The 12,063-nt window shown below is 35.5% G+C and overlaps 1 long non-coding RNA gene across 1 annotated transcript; it reads right to left on the bottom strand.

The window, feature by feature from the left end:
- Window positions 1–10,762: 10,762 nt before the first annotated feature.
- LOC122139762 lies at window positions 10,763–11,588 on the bottom strand. Its single transcript, XR_006156519.1, has 3 exons — window positions 11,425–11,588; window positions 11,096–11,152; window positions 10,763–10,822 (listed from the first exon to the last, which is right to left on the bottom strand). It is a non-coding gene; the product is annotated as an uncharacterized LOC122139762 (long non-coding RNA).
- Window positions 11,589–12,063: the final 475 nt, after the last annotated feature.

Here is a 12,063-nt window from a genome sequence, read left to right as displayed (position 1 = left end):
GGCTTTTCCCCAACTTTAGGCTCGTCCAACAAGGAAAGGACAAAAAGCAAAAAGTTGGTCAGTCAGACCAATGTACCAATATAAATAACATAAAATCGCAAAGAAAAAAAAAAAAACGTGCTACACAATATAAGAAAATATAGGAAAAAGACAAAGTGTCAGCAGCAACAAGTGTCCGTGTCGCCAGCAGTGCAGCACCACCGGAAATTGATAAGAGATCTTTCCTCCTTGACACAGTGGTTTTGCCCTCTGGACTGTTTGATGCTTGAAGTTTTGGGAGGCAAAAGTTAAAGGTGACATATTATACCCCTTTTTACATTATGTAATATAAGTCTCTGGTGTCCCCGGAATGTGTCTGTAAAGTTTCAGCTCAAAAAACCCAACAGATCATTTATTATATCATTTTGAGAATGCCTATTTTGAGTGGAAGCAGAAACTTGCTGTTTTTTAATGCCTGTCTCTTTAAATGCAAATGAGCTGCTGCTCCCCACCCGCTTTTCCAGAACAGAGCTGCGTCATTACGCTTCTGATATAGGGTTTTCTGAAGCACACGGCAGAAAGCAGCTGTCACAGCACGTGGGTACTAAACTAAGTTCTCATTCACACACAAGTTTACGTTGATAACACAAACAGTCAGTTATGTCTGCAGTGTGGCCGCAGTAATATACAGTAAATAAATCAATAAATCCACTGCTCTGTTGTCTCTTCTGAGGCTGGGACTCTAGTGTTCTGTGCTCGTCTGTGCAGCCAAAGGCAGAACAGTTAGCATGTTTTGCTCAAATCGCCATGGCATTAGATCTGTACACCGTTGTCACTTGTGAAACCAAAATGATGGCACCGTGGGTAGAAGCTTAGGAAGAGGAGTGCTTAAGAAAAAAGAAGGAAAAAAATGATCTTCAAACTAAAATAGCTGTGTCTATGGCTAAAGTTAATGTGTACATGTCTGCTGCATCAGAACAAAGTACACATTTGGAAGTAAGAAGATCAAGAAAGGAAAATGTTGGAATGATCTCCTCCAATTCGATAGAAGTTGCATCAGTTCAAGTTGACACACATGTTGAGTTACAGTCTTTGCCTGTTAACAATTCGACAAGAGGTGCAAGAAATAAGGAAAGTTATTCTCAGCTTCACCCTGTGCTATAACCGAGGTCCATAACACCATTACAGTCAACTGGATCAATCAATGCACAGCTACCCTGTAACCATAGTAGCGATGCACCTGTTTCAAGACAGCAAACTGATGGAGAACAAGGAAATATATTGCGTCTTATGGAAAAACAAAATGAAATCACTACTATGTTGGTACAACAACGCAATATTTCATTACTTCCTCACAGAGATATTTTATCCTTTGATGGAGATCATTTGCAATATCAATGCGATCATTTGAGGAGGTTGTGGAAAAAAGGGCAAATAATTATGGTGATTGTTTCTATTTTCTTGAGCAGTATACCTGAGGTCAACCAAGAGAACTCGTCAGAAGTTGTCAACATATGGCTTCTAAGCAGTATAATATATTTCAAGTATACTTCTAAGTTACTTGAAAGCCAAGGCCTTACTTAAGGAACACTTTGGAAATGAAGTCAAAATATCTTCAGCATTCATGGACAAAGTGCTCTCTTGGAAGTACATAAGACTTGAGGACTCAAAGGCTTTGCAAGATTATCATCTTTTCCTTAGAGCTTGCTGTAATGCCATGGAGGATGTTCGTTATATGAAAGAGTTAAACTTGGTAACTAACATGCAAATTATTCTTTCTAAATTGCCTTTTAAGCTCAGAGACAAATGGAGAACAGTAGTGTGTGATTTGCAGGAAAACCGTAATGAACTAGCAATATTTAAAGACATTGTTGATTTTGTAGAAAAGCAAGTAAAAATTGCTACTCATCCTGTGTTTGGAAATATTGTTGAGGCTCCTCTGGGAGGTCGAAGCTTGATTCGTTCAAAACCTGAGGAAAGTAGTTTCACCGCTACTGTCACTGTAACAGGAATGGAAGACATTAGGAAAGCTAATAAAGGTGTATCTGTACAGAAATTTCTTGAATTTCTGTACTGTGCGTACCAAAAAACCCCATAAAGAAAAGATAGATTTTCTGAAGAAAAAAGGAATCTGTTTTGGCTGTTTATGCACAGGCCATATTAGTAGAGATTGTAAGCAAATTATATGAAGAGTGTGTGGCTTTAAAGACCCTAGTATTCTTCATGTTTTCCGGCAAATATACTACTTAAAACCATGAATCAAGACAAACTTGTTTCCAGTTATGTCGTCAAAGATTTAGAAGTTGCTGGATTGGATCAAATGCACTATTGTCTTTTGCCTGAAGTGTATACCCAGAAAAGCATGCCAGTATCTAAGGCTAATAATCCCAAGTAGAGTGATCTTGTTCAATGGCCTTACTTAAATCATATATCTTTGCCCTCAGTTGAAGCTGGAGTTGAACTCTTGACTGGAGCAAATATACCAGAGGCACTGGAGCCGTGGCAGGTTGTTCGTGGTCAAAGGAATGGACCATATGTGGTTAAAACCATACTTGGATGGACGGTGAATGGACCTCTTAAAGGAATGGAAAAGTATGGAACTTTCTGTAATGACCAGGCTCAGGTGACTGTAAACAGGATCTCTGTCTCTAAATTGGAGGAGCTTTGGAAACAACAGTTTAAGACTGATTTCACTGAAAATCATTTCTATGTAGATGATTGTCTTACTTCTGTGCCCACAGAATCTGATGCGATCCAACTATATAAGGAACTCCATGCAATGTGTGCTAAAGGTGGGTTTCATCTGACCAAATGGATGACCAATAGTCGTGGAGTGTTGAATGCCATACTAGAAGAGGACCGGGTGAAAGAAGTAAAGGATCTTGACTTGAACCATGATGAGCTTCCGATGGAAAGAGTACTAGGTGTACAGTGCTGTGCTGAATCTAACACCTTCAAATTTAAAGTAGTAATCAAGGACAGACCTTTTACTAGAAGAGGGATACTTTCCATGATTAGTGCCATATATGATCCTCTCTGAATTTTGTCTCCAGTAGTTCTTTCCGCAAAGAAGATTCTTCAAGATCTTTGCAGGGAAAGGATTGGATGGGATAGTGTCATGCCCATCAAATATGTACAGAGATTGAGATCTTCATGGCTTGGAGAAATTTGAGACAAAAAGATGTTTGAAACCTGTAGAGTTTGGAGAAGTCACGTAGGCACAGTTACATCATTTCTCTGATGCCAGTGAAGAAGGCTATGGTGTGAAAAGCTATCATTGACGAATCGTTGATAAGAATGTATGGATGTCTGGAAAATGCAGTCATGCCTGAAGAATCAAAGCATCCAATGATACTGTCAAAGGATCTGCATATTTCTGAGCTACTCTTACGGCATATTCATGATGAAGTTGGACACAGTGAACCCACAACCTTTTGCGCTGCTTACGCAATGCTCTACCACTGAGCCACAAGAACACCAGTGTATAAATATACTGCTTCTCGAAACTGAAGAGGATTTATATATTTTTTTTTCTTTTCTTTTTTTTTGAGCGCTCAATGACGTACGGATGTAATGACATGTATATGATGACTGACTTGTAGACAGACCTTCCTTGGACCCTTTTTGACTGACATGACTTAAGATTTGGACTAAAAGATATACAGACATTTTTTTTACATGGACAGATGCATATACACACATACATATATTTGTATACTTGTAAATTATTTTGTATGTTATACAATTTATTAACGTATTTGTTGTTGTTAATTGATGATGATTATTATCTCTCTTTTTTGTAATAATCATGGGGCCGGAATGTAAGAGCATTAATTGTTTGTTATATCTTATTGGTTATTCACGGTCACATGCGCACAGGTGATCACTTCCGATTCTTTATTATTTCCTTTGTTGGATTGTTTGGGAGGTTGGAAGGGGCGAGGAGTGGGAGCCAACTTTCTGTTGACCGTATTGCATTGGTCTGATCATGTTTTATATGCTTTAATAAAATTCAAAAGCATGTTAAGATCATCAGTTTTCCTTTGATGAGAATGACCGAGTGTGAACAAGTCACAAGCCCACTTCCTAGCCTCTATGTGGCGATTGGATGCCGCTAATAATATTTATATAATGCTTTATACAACCCATACAGAAGTCACATAGATTTAAATATATTTTTAATAAATAGATTTTGATATATTTAAATATCTTAAATTCAAATAGAAGAAAATATATTATATACAATATATTTTGAAATATATATTAAAAAATATATTTCAATATTTGATTTTGGCTACTTTTTAATATTTTTTTCAGATATATTAAATATATGTAAATATATTTTTATTGAAAATATTTACATATATTTATGTCCTTTATATTTAAATATATTTAAATATCAGACTATGTAAATATATTAATTTGCAATATATGTCCATCTATTAATTTCTAATATGTCTTAACATATTTCTGTAAATGTAAATATATTAGATTTATATAAAACCAAATATATCTTAAAACATTAAAATATTCAATTAAATAAACTTAAACATGTTTCATAGAATATATTCCCGTTTACTCAAACTTTATGTACAGTAAATAAATTAAATCTCCACACATGTAAATGTTTTCATTATCGAAATTATAATTTGCCCCTTAATAATAAATATAATACAAACTAAATTTGGAGCCTGAAAAACTGGAAAACTCTCCAGACAATGTAACTTAAAAACAGTGACAATATAAATTGACTAATTAATATAAAGAGTACATTTATCAACAACAGTTCAGCATGAACCAACAAAATTATGAATGCTTATGATGTTTCTGGCACATAAATGAAGGATTACCCTTCTGTAAGCATCCAGGGTCAAAACATTATGCACAAATATGCAAGTCAAGTCAAGTCAAGTCACCTTTATTTATATAGTGCTTTAAACAAAAAAGATTGCGTCAAAGCAACTGAACAACATTAATTAGGAAAACAGTGTGTCAATAATGCAAAATGACAGTTAAAGGCAGTTCATCATTGAATTCAGTGATGTCATCATGCAGCTCAGTTCAGTTTAAATAGTATCTGTGCAATAATTTGCAATCAAGTCAACGATATCACTGTAAATGAAGTGTCCCCAACTAAGCAAGCCAGAGGCGACAGCGGCAAGGAACCAAAACTCCATCGGTGAACGAATGGAGAAAAAACCTTTGGAGAAACCAGGCTCAGTCAGGGGGGCAGTTCTCCTCTGATCAGACGAAACCAGCAGTTCAATTCCAGGCTGCAGCAAAGTCAGATTGTGCAGAAGAATCATCTGATTCCTATGGTCTTGTCCCGGTGGTTGTCTGAGACAAGGTCTTTACAGGGGATCTGTCTCTGGGGCTCTAGGTGTCCTGGTCTCCGCTGTCTATCAGGGCTGTAGAGGTCCTTTCTAGGTGCTCGGTCAGTTCACAAGGCAATAGAAAAAAAAAACTTACCAGTTATGAAAGTTTATGAACATCATTGCAGCGGTCACATAAATTCTGCAGAGTTTTTGAATGGTTGTATACAACAAGATAATAATTCTTTCACCATGCAAATTATGGTCATTTTCGTCAGTTAAGCCTCGTTAGCATTCGGCCTGTTTTAAATCAGACACATAAATGCAGTGCGGTAATGCTGGGTACACACCAAAAGATAATCGGCCTGATTTTGGGCCGATTTCCCCCCTTCCGACAATCCTAGCTATGTCCCGATTATCTTGATGGTTCTGCAGATTATCTTATCAGATTTTCCCTTTGTAGCGTATCAGTCCTGAACCAGACAAATTAAAGATTCGATCGGGAGCATGGTTGAAACAAGAGGAGCCGAATTCCTCAGAAAGGCAACAGGATGTTGTAAATCAACTCCTAGCACCACAGTCTGAAGCAAGATAACCAACCAACTCTTTCACAGAACAGCTTTCAACATTAACACCATTAGAACAATTATTGACAATTTCAATTCGGAGAAGAGAGTTGTCAAATTTGGGGCAAGTAATCCAGATTGATGGTCAAAGAGATGCACAGCGTGACCATCACATGTAAACCCATGATAGTAATCATGATCACAAGCTCTTTGGATTGACTTCCCCCACCTAGAAGGAAACCAGACTGAAATTCCTAAGGAGACCTGTTAACCTCTCTGGTCTTCACAGGACATATCCTTACTCCACAGAATGGCACAGAGAATGCCTTCCAATGCATATATGCACCAAAATGAACTAAAAAAAAGACTTCTCAATGTATGATATGGAGTTAAGCAATGGACTGATATCCATGTAACCCACACATTTGACTATAATGTTTCTAATCACTTATTGTGTATGTCTTTTTAATAGCTATTGAATAGTTTAAGTATTCATATTTATGTTTAGTATGTGTGTGTTCGAATCTTCTTGCTTGAAATGTTTCTGACCATCAGTTATTTGTCAAATGTATCATATTCTTATCATAGGAATCATGTCCAAAATTATACCCTGCAAGAGCGGGAAAATTCGGACCACGTGATTGATAAGATAACATATGATTTAAGAATGGGTAGGACAAACATCGCAACATCCTGAGCAAAGACAATATCTAATTGGTCAAGACAACATTTGAGGTGTGGCCAAAAGGCCAGTTTAAATACTCAGGACACCATCAAATTTTGCTTTTTGCTTTTGCCTTTAGCTTTTGCTTTTAGTCATGCTTTGTCATCACTTTTAGCATTCTTCGAGCGCCGTTCCAGCGTGCTTCGGCCTGCACGCCTGCTGCTTAGCCACGATGAGAAGAAACACCACCTAGTCTCGTCAAACTTTACTTCTGTTCTTTTACTTTAGTTTCTTTTCTTTTCCGTTGAGAGTTTCGTTGTCTCAGTTAAGTTTTGTAACGCCGTGCCCCCGAGTCTGACCTCGCGTGCCCGTCTGAAACTTCAACCAGCCCACAACTCCACATCGTCAACCAACGCCCAACCATGGGCTTCCCAAGACGTCACTTCAACGACTACTGAACTTCCAGCCAATCAGCAACCTCGGGAAACCCCCTTTTCAGCGACAACAAAGGAAACCCTGTTACACAGGCAATGCAAGTAACTTTACCTCCAGACTCTGATCTGTACTGGTTTATCTAATATAATTTTAACCTCATTAAGAAACTAAATGCGAGGGTTAATTAAGTGAATGATGGTTGTTCATGTCTATGCAATTTCACGTATTGCTGTAAACTTGGGATTTCACATTTTCATTCCCTTAAACTCATTCTTTCCTAACTCTCTATCCTCCTGCAACTTGTGTGAATGTGTGAGTGCGTGTGCTTATGTGTTAGATTAGTTTATATGTCTTAGATTTATCTAATAAAGGCTCATTCATATTGAAAAGAGAAGTATCTTGTGTTTTGTGCTTACAAGTTAATGTCTTAAACTGACGATCTTGTTACTGTGCTAATTAATAGTGTTTTCACTACACTTTGGATATTAATATCCAGCGCAGATTTGATGTTAAACGGCTCGTTCAGTGAATCGCTGGCCGTTTCAGTGATCAGCCATGAAACAGTGATTCTGTTCAAATTCCCTTTAAAATCTTAAATGATTCCCTTTGAGCTAAATTGACCTGTTTCCCTTACACCTTGGTGTGAGGTGTGTTAAGAGTGTCCGAACCTGATCGGAAGAACATAGGAGCCACCCCGATCGCGAATCGTAAATAATATAACCAGAATCAGAAAGCGAGATGATGGAAGACGGAAGCAGTCATGGCGCAGCACAAAGTAAAATTGATGTGGACAGCACATTTTTCAACCCTTTTCTTTTTTTCCCCGTGAATTTTCTGTGAAAATCATTCCAAACACTATCATTGCAATTTCTTCCTGCATATCGTCCGCCATGCTTATTCTGAAGTTTCGCGAGATTTCCTATGTTCACAGTCGAGACTCTAGTTGAAAATCTGTTCGTGTGTGGTGTGCGGTCTTTGTCACATCATGGCACATCACAAACTATAGGAGCAAAACGGTTAAATCTAGGATTTTTTATCCTCATGTTTGTGGTCTATCACATTTTGAAAATCTTATGTGTACCTAGCATAAGATCGCATTTATTTGAATGAATTAATTATATAATTTATTTGAATTAGAGAGAGAGCGAGAGAGAGAGAGAGGGAGAGGGATGAAAGTTGCGGGTGTTAACCTGCGTCTGTGTGTCTTTCACTACAAGCAATGAGGCTTAAGCCCTATTCGCACGGGATTAGTATTATCTGGGGACCTTGTGTGATTTTGAAATTACCCTCCCACATCTGAATTTCGTGTGGTGCATTCGAATGGGATAAGCCAAGCCTCTGATTTTACTCGAATTTACTGACTTATCTCCCAGATACCCGGATGTCAAAGGCTTTGAGAGTCCCGTTCTATGGTTCAGATGGATTAAAAATAATAATAATAATAATAATATATTTATAGTTTCTTGTGCTTCATTTACAGTTCACTGGGTTAAAATAATATCTCACGCTTTATGCTTGATTTATATTTAACACATTAACCTCAAAAGCTTTTCAGCTTTCTCTTTCTGCAAATTGTATGGTGTAGCGATATGACAACACCCAAAATACTATTAAACACTCCAACGCAGCTCCATTCTTTGCAAAAGATGGATAAAAAGGCGCACAGGAAACAAAAACCTTGAACAATTATATTCAACCTGCCAAATCACAGAGATGTCGATTCACACGGGACTAATATTATCACAGGACCTCGTGTTCGGCCAAAAATGGTAGATCATTTGCAGGGGAATTTTTACTTTACAAATTACAGACATCAGCTAAACAGGCCCTTAAACAACCCACTTCCAATAATTAATTAGAAATCATATGCAAAAAAAAAAAAAAAAAAAAAAAAAAAAAAATGCAGGTTACATTGTAATGCCAGTAGCTGGGAGCAAGAGACTGTCTTAACGAGTTAGTAGACCACTGAAAAAATACTATGACAAAGATATCACTTTATGGATATACAGCAAATGTGGGGGAAATTATGATTCACACTGGTGCACATCTGAATAGATTATAGCAAACCAAGTTTAATGAATCTCACACCTAACATACAGCATTATGGTCATTTCACACTGCCACAAATTTTGTTTTGATTGGTCAGTGCGTTCACCCTGTTGGAGTATGGCAAGTGTGAAATGGCTTTTAGATGCTTTGAAAAAAAAAAATAAAAAAAATAAAAAAAAAAAAAATATATATATATATATATATATATATATATATATATATATATATATATAATATATATAAATATATAAGGCTTTCATTTGCAAAAAACGATAAATGCTGCTTTAAAAAAAAAAGCACGCCGTGTTCAGGTCAGGTGACAAGGCTACTTTCACTTTGAAAAGACGTGCTAGCTGAGAGGAGTTTTGTCAAAGCAGACTAAAAAAAAATCGAAGATGGATAATTTCAAAGAAATTGATGAACCTGTGATATCTTCTTCAGGGCGTAAAAGGAAAATAAAAGCTGAAACATTTTTACGGAACCTTGCAAAAGTAGCATGTTACAATGGTGAGGGAAAAGCTCTGTGTATTGCTTGTAATCACATACATACAATCTATGATCACAACAACAACAACCTTTGTCAGGCATCTACATTGTCATCTGAGGAGATTACAAAGATTAAACAAGTTTTTTTTGTTTGTTTGTTTTTTTCTCTAAAACATGAAATGTGGAGTTATCTGCTTTTGCCAAAAAACAACTGTTAGAGTTATCAGCTTTTGCTATAAAACAAACTTTTAATATGTAATAAAAAACAAACTTTCAATAAACCTAAATTTTGTAAATTGCCTGTTTTTGTGTTATAATTACTTAATCAAAACAACCTAACTCCAGTTTGATTGATGTTACTTGGAAGGCGTAATAAAAAAATAATAAAAAAACGTGATTTCATAAAAAAAAATTAAAATGGAGTTATCGCTTTTTGCAAATGAACTCTTCATATATATATATATATATATATATATATATATATATATATATATATATATATATATATATATATATATATTAGTTTTCATTATATCTAAAATCAAGTAACATCTGCATGCACCTAACTCTGAAGAGACACATAATATGCTAGTAGACAGCAATCCTTGTGAGTGGGAAGTTGAGGTTAGATCTGGAGCTGAATTCTGTCCAGGTTTTCACAACATCTCTTGATTTTCTGTCTTCATGAACAGCCCTGAAATATAATTCAAATATTAACAATGGTTGTTATAAATGTAATGTGAAGCTTTTACATTCACAATGCTCATTTTGATTTTGGTGGTGAAGTGTGCAGAAAATTTTGCCAGACTGAAATTTAGTCTTTGGTAAACCGTTTTCAAGAGTGCAAATAAGATTAAAAATTTTAAGCACCTTTCAGTCTTGTGTGAGGTTTCCACAAGCAACAAAGTCTACTTGAACAAACACTTTACTAAATTTAATGTTTAGAAAATCTTACTTATAATTCTCACCTTCACCATTGATCTGGCATGGCAGATGACCATTACAGACTGTTTTCACTTTGAAGTGAGGCACAGTCACAGTACTCGGTTCTGTCTTACCAATATTAATTTTCATTTCAAAGCACATTTTTATTATCATCTGTGTCTCATTTGGAATTTTGTTGTACCTCTCTGGTTGTAGTGTCCTCAGTGCAGTGTTAAACAGGGTGGTCTTGTAAGACATACAAGACTCAAAAAATATTGGATATTTATTTGATTTATTTTTTTTTTTTCATATCTGATACATTTTTGAATGTTTGAGGTTTTACTTACTAGTCAGATGGTTCATAGTGCCTGGAGAAGTTCTTCAACAAGAGGTCAGCTCCAACTCTGCTGCACGGTCATCAGCATGGATGAATATAGGAACATAAACAATTTGTCACAGAGCCAACGTAGTAATACGTAGTATAAAATGTCAGTTGTTTTAGAAATTAACCACAGCAGAGGTGACATACAGAAAAGAGAAAGTATAATGTCCAGAACATACAAAAAATCTTAAGAAAAGAGAACTTACATTTTTAGGTTTCAAAGATGCATGATAATATAGGTGAAATATATTGTGAAAAAAGCATTAAGTTATTTAAGGTTTGAGGTTTCTCAGATCACCTGTGTTTCCTATATCTCTAGCAGCAGCTCCCATTAGAGGTTTTTTTTCTCACACTCCTAAAACCACAGTACAATTTTTTATTAATATTTGTCTACAATGAATGATAAAATCGTGTTTGGAATAGTTTCAGCCCATTTTAGTTCATGTAAGTGGATTAACAGTACAGTGCATACTTTTAGGTTAAATTAATTATCTTATTTCAATTCATCCATTAACAAATTGCCAGCAAAACATTTACAAAGCTATAAAAAAACACACATCTACACATAATATGTGATTAAAATCTCAAACTTTCATGAATAAGAACTCAAATGTATAGTTAGCTTACCTATTATAGTTAGCCTCTGTAGTTAGCTCACGGTTGTGATGCTAACAGACTTATTCCGATGACACTGAACCATTTCTGTAAAGTAAATATTCAACAAAAGCATCTCAATTACATGTAAGAAAGTGTCAGGAAAAGTTGTATGCATAATTTGTGTAATTTTAGAGACTAAAAGCAGTAAAAACAACAGTGAGAGACGGAGAGTTTTGCTACTTGTCAGCTGAATTGCCACCCCATTTCCATGGTAACTCCCTCCACTCCAGTTTAAATGCATCTCAAATGTTCAACGCGCGCACCCAACACATGAAAGTTATGCAGCGTTTACATAAATAGTACATAAAATTAGAAACTTGTCCTGAAACTTTATAACATATTAAATAGATAGTAGGCATAAATTGAATGAGAATATAGGATCTATATAATATAATATAATATAATATAATATAATATAATATAATATAATATAATATAATATAATATAATAGCTTTAAAAATCATAAACAGTGTAGAAACAAAATGCATTGCTGCATTGCAAAAATACATTGATTAAAAATCAACGTGGCATGAATATAATTTCACAAATAGCCTATGTAAACACACACACGCAACATATGTATTTTTAAAATATATATTTTCAAAATA

Source organism: Cyprinus carpio, chromosome B15 (genome assembly GCF_018340385.1).
Source record: "Cyprinus carpio isolate SPL01 chromosome B15, ASM1834038v1, whole genome shotgun sequence".
Taxonomy (NCBI): Eukaryota; Metazoa; Chordata; class Actinopteri; order Cypriniformes; family Cyprinidae; genus Cyprinus; species Cyprinus carpio.
Note: the sequence above shows the minus strand (reverse complement) of the source record. Positions and strands in the feature narration are given on the sequence as shown.